We start from the raw sequence: 6,883 nt of genomic DNA on the forward strand, positions 1-6,883 counted from the left end.
TATATAGCCAATGGCAAGGGTTGTAATCCAACCCACGGATCTCCATCCTCTTCTACACTGCTCTTTCCCCACAAATATGTTGTGGATTGCAGCCGTCAGGAATGCAGAGGGATGCAGCCTCCAGCAAATAGGACTTCCATCAGGAATTAGCTTGATTTGGTCACACTGCTCAGATCTAGATAAAACACTGCATGGTTGGACCCCTGGGCTGCGCAGTCAATGCCATATGTAGACAGTAGGATTCAATATGTGTTTGAGTTCATCAGGTCAAACTAGTCCCACAAGCCACCCCTAGATTACTCCTGCACACCAAAGGATAACTGTGTTGTTGATGGGAACTCTCTAGGCATGCAGATGACCACACTAACTATGACAGGTAGCCAGTGATGACTATTTCTGCCTTCTGTGGCTGACTGCTGGGAAAGGAGCTAAAAGCAGCATCGTTGCGAAGAGTCTGGTCTCTGTCATCACAGATAATTAAGTAGTTTAAAAAGGCAAAGCCATTTGAGTATTTCTTTGAAGAAATGCAGCCAAGGTGAAGGAGTTAATAGAGGTGATTCTGGACAGCCTCCAGCAGCTGAGCTATTAATGAAAACAATGGAAAAATGCCAAACCTCTTCTGTTTTCTTTAGCAATTAGTATACATTCCTTTAAACTTTTAAGCTGCAGACTCCACAGCTATCTGAGCAGAAGGAGCACTTCTATTTGAGGTCCCTTTTCACAGCTGTCTCCCGCGTGTCACTCACTAGCATACTGCTTTCCTGTCTCTAGTCTTCAATAGGGAGGGAACTGACTAGTAGAAAAGGCTACTACTACTAGAAAAGAAGGATTTGATTTTTGTTTTCTTGCTCGTTCTATCCTTTTCCCTCACCTCTTAACCATATGCTACATGGATGAGTAAAACCCACTTCAGCTGCACTGATGCTTTAAGAATTTCAAATGGGAAGCTTAACATGCTTAAAGCAAAGTCAGCCTTTGATGGAAACCATGCAGGCAGAGCGAGTCTAGAGAAGCAGATCACAGATAGTCACTTGTTGTTTGGCATTCTCACTTGACTGAATCTGTGAATGAAAACACATGGTCAGACTCAGAAATATCTTTTCTCTTGCTGTCTTTCTGTGTTTTCTCTTTCTGCTGAGATAGCCCAGAGCAGTATACTGCAAGGATGTGTTAGACATCGAGCAATTCTCCACAGTGAAAGGAGTTAACCTGGACCAAACAGATGATGATTTCTATTCCAAGTTTTCCACAGGATCAGTGTCTATTCCATGGCAAAATGAGGTAAGGATGTATCATAGTAAAATTACACCAGTAAAACCCCTGACACAGATGGTTTAAGAGGAGCTGTATATTTCCAGTAATATATAGCTACTGGATAACTTGCCAGACTCTAATGCTTTCATAAGTTACAAATGGCCTCTTTCAAGATCTGTAGTATACCACAGATGGCTGGTTCAGGTGACTGCATCTGTAGGCTCTGCATATTTGTGTAAATTGGCAAGGATCCTACTGTACTTCCTTCTCCTGGGTTTCTACAGAGGTGTTCCAACACAGCTCTCAGGAACTTCTGTGGGCTGGCTGGAAGTCCTAATGGAAGGCTTCAACACTGGTGATCCTGATCTCACCCTTTGTCTTGTATCTGCAGCGCATCCCAGCTGCAGCAATTGGCTCTGGACCTTCAACTGCTCCGGGGTTTCCAGATCTGGGTCTTTGTTTCTGTTTGATATCAAAACACAACCAACAGTCGATTTCACAAGCCACCTCTGGATCAAACAGCAGATCCACTTAGGCAGAGGGGTGCTAATAGCTGGGATTTTGTGAGTGTGCCTGTCTTTACCCAGTGTTCTCAGGCCTGAAGAAAAGAACAGAAAGCTTTATGAGGCAGCTTCTAAGAAGGCTGGTGTGCAAACATGCACAAAGCAGACTTAGCCTCTCTTTTTCATACATCCTATTTGTCTTCTATAGCCAAGAGCAGGAATTCAGCTGTTAACTCCCCTAACATATTGCTGGAGCTGCTGGTCCTGATGCTGACTTTGAACAACCCAGCCCTACTGGAATATATTTAATGCAGATGTATAATTTCTTTTTTTCTTTCTTATTCTATCCTGCTAGATGATAGAAACAGAGTGTTTCAAAGAACTGAATGTGTTTGGACCAAATGGTACTATTTCACCAGACCTAAACAAAAGCTACCCCCCAGAGCCACCCAAGAAAGGATTGCTACAGAGAATATTTAAACGACAGGTGAGATCTTTCATGGCTAAGACATGGAAAATCCCATAGATGCCAAGTTCACAGCCATGTTCTAGTGGTACTTTACACTACGTATCCCAGATTTCCCATCTACCTGTTGGGGTTTTTTTTTGCCAGCAGAAGTTCCACTATTGCTCATGAGCTTTGTTTCCAGCAGTTGAGAACTTCTTACCCAACCTATTTTTCAGCCATGTGCTGAAATGCCTTTTGAAATGGTTATATGGTTTTAATAAGTTCTTTATGAAAGTCCTTGATTTGTGTTTTTAAAGAAAAGACAGGTTTTGAGTGCAGTAGTCTCAAGACACGAGAGCAGACTGAATACTAGATGATGTACAGCTTCCATGAGGCACCATGGCTCCACTAGCAAATCTAAGTAACATTCTCAGACCAGTCTGTTTCTGTAGGGTTAAAACCATACCTGAGCATTGGCAGGTGTCCTCTGTATTAGTCAGAGTTAGCAGGTCCTGATGTTTTGCAGTGAATTGATTTGACTCCTGGAGCTCTAGTGAGTCTTCTTTGCTGGATTCCTCAAGAACTGCCATGGTCCTCCTGACCTAGAGAGAATATGGGTAAGAAAGTGAAGAATATTTTACATCTAAAGATCTTCAAACAAAAATCTTGCAGTCCAGTCAGTACGTTACCGCCGTAAAATGCAGAGTGTTGGACTGAAAGAAAGCATGGCATATTTGGGGAATCTAACTATCATTGTCTTCCTCTTTCTACAGCATCAGAATAATTCAAAGAGTTCTTCAAATTCAAAGGCCAGTTTAAATCACCACATAAATTCAAATCACGTAAGTTCAAACTCCACTGGAAGCAGCTAGTTCCAGTTCAGTTCTACGAAACAACATGTTGCATCCTTCCACTATAATCTATGGCGCTTCTATGGATGAGAGAGCCTCCACCATTGAGTGAAAATAAAAAGAATCTCCCCAAAAGGAGATTTTCTATCCATTCCTTCCAGTGGAGCCTCGCATTTTAAGAAGAATTTTCCACTCAGGTCTGTTTTTGGAGGTGGCACTCAAGACTGTGTGAATCAAATTTGTCTCTTTAGAACATTGCAATAGAAATTCAATGAACATGACTACTTGCACGTATTTAACTAGCATCATACTAGAACTGAATTTTGTCTTTATTATTTTTAAAGGAAAGTTTTGTAAATTTCTCTATTGTCTCAGTTTACATTTTGTACATTTGTATTTAAATGAAAGTCAGACTTTGGAGGTGTATATTTTCCAAGCAGCAGCTGTAAAGCCATGTGTTTTAAGACATTTTTTTAAGAGAAAAAGAAAAAACCAACAATGTGACTCGAGACTTCCAGAGCCTCAAACAAGAAATCATTCTTTTTAGTAATTCTAGAGAATTATTCATAAATCACTTTATCAGACTGGGGTTTATTGACATGCATTTGTATGGAACAGTTTATTCTTAATTATTTTGCATCTGTATATTTGGTTTACAGCAACACTGCATACATTTCTCCTCTTCATTAGTTTGTAACGTCTCGCATTAAATGCTGAAAGACAAGATTTTGATGCATTCAAGAATGCTACTTGCTATGCCTAAGGTTTGGGATGTCATGGGACCAGCACAGCTGAGATTTTCACTTCCTTATGTTGTTAGCTCATCAGAAACTGTTTCGTTAGAAAGGGAAGCCTATTTTAAGCCCTTGTGCTTCACTAGTTTTTGTGCTGTTTCTAATCACAGCACGAACAAAACTGAGTGAGAGGCGACCAGGAAAGCAAATGACCATTTGTTTTTCAAGGACTTGGAATCTGCACCTGCTGAAATGAGAGCAAAACTTAAGTGTTCCCCATGCTGCAGTCAAAAGGCCACGACTTCTCCACAGATGCTCATATCAAAGAGGTAGCAAGAGAGAAATCCAGTAGTCTGGTTTGTTCTGACCAAGAGATTCATGACAGCTTTCTAGAGCTGTGGAGGTTCACAGTGGGATCTGATCTGCTTTTGAGCAGTAGCAGAACCTATAGGTTGCATCTGCACTGCCATGTTCATGCCAAACACACCGTGGCTTGTCCCCTCAGTTAGGTTACCAACTCAATTGAATAAAATGTCAGTCATGAAATAATACCCCCCACTTTTGATTCCGTCATTCTTTGTCCAGGATCTTCTAACCATTGATGAAAACATTGTTCCCACTAATATAAACAGGGTCAGGCAGGATCAGTAGCAGCACCTCGGGCATCAGAATCATTCTCGTCTCAAGTATGTCACTATCTATAGTTGATAAGTACACCAGATCAGAAATATGGTTACTTCCCTTCAACAGGAATTGGAAAACCTTTGTCCCCCCAAGTGCAGACAGGATCTCTATAGACCAACATCTTCTGTAAAACTTGTTGGCTCACTGTGCTCTTTAAATGTAGTCTAGAGTATACTGATCATTCTACACCTTTGGGTCATCAGGAACATCCAAAGATCAGCTTGGTGTGTCTAAAACCCTTTTAGCTATCAGGGCAGCTATCCCAGGGTACAAGGAAGCACTGTTCCAGTGGAAGTTTTAATAGCCAAAAGTCATTAGACTGCCATGTATATGTTCTAACTGGCCAATGGAGAGGGGGAAAAAAGGTGCAGGTTAGTAGTGGCAAATCTCTGAGTGAGAAAGACACAGGAATTCCATGCTAAAACTGCTTGAGGTCATGAGGGAGAGAGACAGAACAGGGACAGGATTTACATTACACAGCTGACAGAGAAAAGTCGAGAAAGGGAGATGAGGCTTTGGTACCTTTATCAGGAGTAAAGTAAGTTAAGGTGCAAGTCCATGTCATTTCAAAAGCTTCCAGTTTTCCTGGTCCTTAGTAGCCATGTAGTGAAGCTGTGTAAGTAAGTGTGCCACAGTATCACCAAGAAGTTGTTGTTCCTCTTTTTACTTCAGGTCATTGTGGTCCAGAAATTGTTTTCCCTGTATTGGTGGTGCTCAGGGAGAGCTTCAGCCACTCTCCCATCTCAGATGATGGCATTGCAGATCTTATGGATGATGCAAGATTTTAGAGGCACAGTAATAGATGAGAATATGGAGCAATTTTATCTCTCTGTGTCAGCTATAAACTTAATCTATAATGGTTTCAGCTTCCTGACAGGTAGGGAATGAAATATTGTAGAGGTGAAAGCCACTGTGCACAGATAGGGCTAATACCTCCAGTTCTGTTCTCGTGGTCTGACGTAAAGCTACGTAAGTCAACAGGAATCTGATCAGTCACTTGAGCACTCTCTGGTTGAAGACATACTTGCTCTGGGAGGTTTTCACAGGCCTTCTTCAGTGACATGTGAGATTTCACCTGATTTCAAGAAATGTAAGTGAGAAGTGGAGTAACAGATCTTAGCCAGACAACGCATGTGTATCAGTGTACCTGGAACAAGACACATGTCTTAGTTCTTCTTAGAGCTGCAGATGTGTTGCAATTCCAATCTGTTTCTCTCACTTTAAGACATCACCTTCTACTATCAGTATGATATACACTATGATCTCTTACCCTCCGCTGATTTCATCCTTTACACTGATGCTAAGGGATGAGGGTGCTGGATGGGGGTTATAGTGAAAGACTAAGCTCTGTTTTCCACTACTGCTTTGCAGCAACAGACAAGCATATTCCCCACCAGAAAAACATGGCTAAAAATATATACCTACTGCCATGAGGAAGGAAAGATGGTTGGGGGAAGGCATTAACATTTCATTGGATAAATCTGATAAAACTGCAGCTACTGGCCCAATCGCCTGCGTGTAACCAATTTAGTGTAAGAAGATGAAATTTTCTTTACCATCTCCCACTTGGGAAATAAAATCCTAACAACAACAAACCCTTTACTGAAAGCTAGTGAACTAATTGCAAACATTGATTGCAGATGGCCTTATAACTCTTAGATGCTGTCAGCCTTAACTAGCGGTGGATGACTTCTTTATGACAACAGTGAATGATAGCGTATGTGCCTTCTCCTGCTCTCCTTTCAGCTGGGATAGTTCCTCACTCAGCACCTCTAGGGCTCTAGCAGTTGAGATGCAAAGTCCTTGAATGATGACAACTGCATTCGTTGGGTCCTGACACTTGGAGGACGTTATGCTAGGGTCGGATATCCTGAATCCTCAAGATGGAAGAAGGATGCTTATGTGCACCTGAAGTGTCGAGCCTGGGATGAAGTCCCTCTGGATCCCAGGCCCTTGGGAGCAGTGAGAGTGAGGGGAGAGACAGAAAACAAGACCAGTTGAGGGAGATTTCGTGCTGCATCCGTAATGTGTTGCTGTCCTGTCTGAAAAACAGTATTATGATGCTGCGGCAACAGAACCATTGTACTCTTTCAGTCTCCAAGCCCTGAAAGATTCAGTCAATATCATACAACACTAGCGATAATGAGCAGTCCCAGGAATCTTCTAGTCACAATTTGTCTACAACAACAAAACCCATAGAATTTTCTTTTTTATTGCTTCTTTCTCTCTTTTTTTTCACTATTAGTCAGCTCACTTTGCCCTCAAGACTGGCGTAGGACCTCAGTCCTCTCCCTTCCACTGTGTGACCAGGCACAATCTGAGCCCAGAACTCAGGGCTGAAGCCCTGCACAACCAAACTTCCACAGACACTTGGCATTTGGCTCTGTGGAGCCAAATGTAGAAGACGCT

General features: G+C 42.0%; 1 long non-coding RNA gene across 1 annotated transcript; it reads left to right on the plus strand.

The window, feature by feature from the left end:
• The first annotated feature begins 1,143 nt into the window (after positions 1-1,143).
• Positions 1,144-3,582, plus strand: LOC104412963. The gene is made up of 3 exons (XR_719961.1): positions 1,144-1,281; positions 2,113-2,244; positions 2,979-3,582. It is a non-coding gene; the product is annotated as an uncharacterized LOC104412963 (long non-coding RNA).
• Positions 3,583-6,883: the final 3,301 nt, after the last annotated feature.

The sequence above is a fragment of the Nestor notabilis genome, unplaced genomic scaffold, assembly GCF_000696875.1.
Source record: "Nestor notabilis isolate BGI_N333 unplaced genomic scaffold, ASM69687v1 scaffold32761, whole genome shotgun sequence".
Lineage (NCBI taxonomy): Eukaryota > Metazoa > Chordata > Aves > Psittaciformes > Psittacidae > Nestor > Nestor notabilis.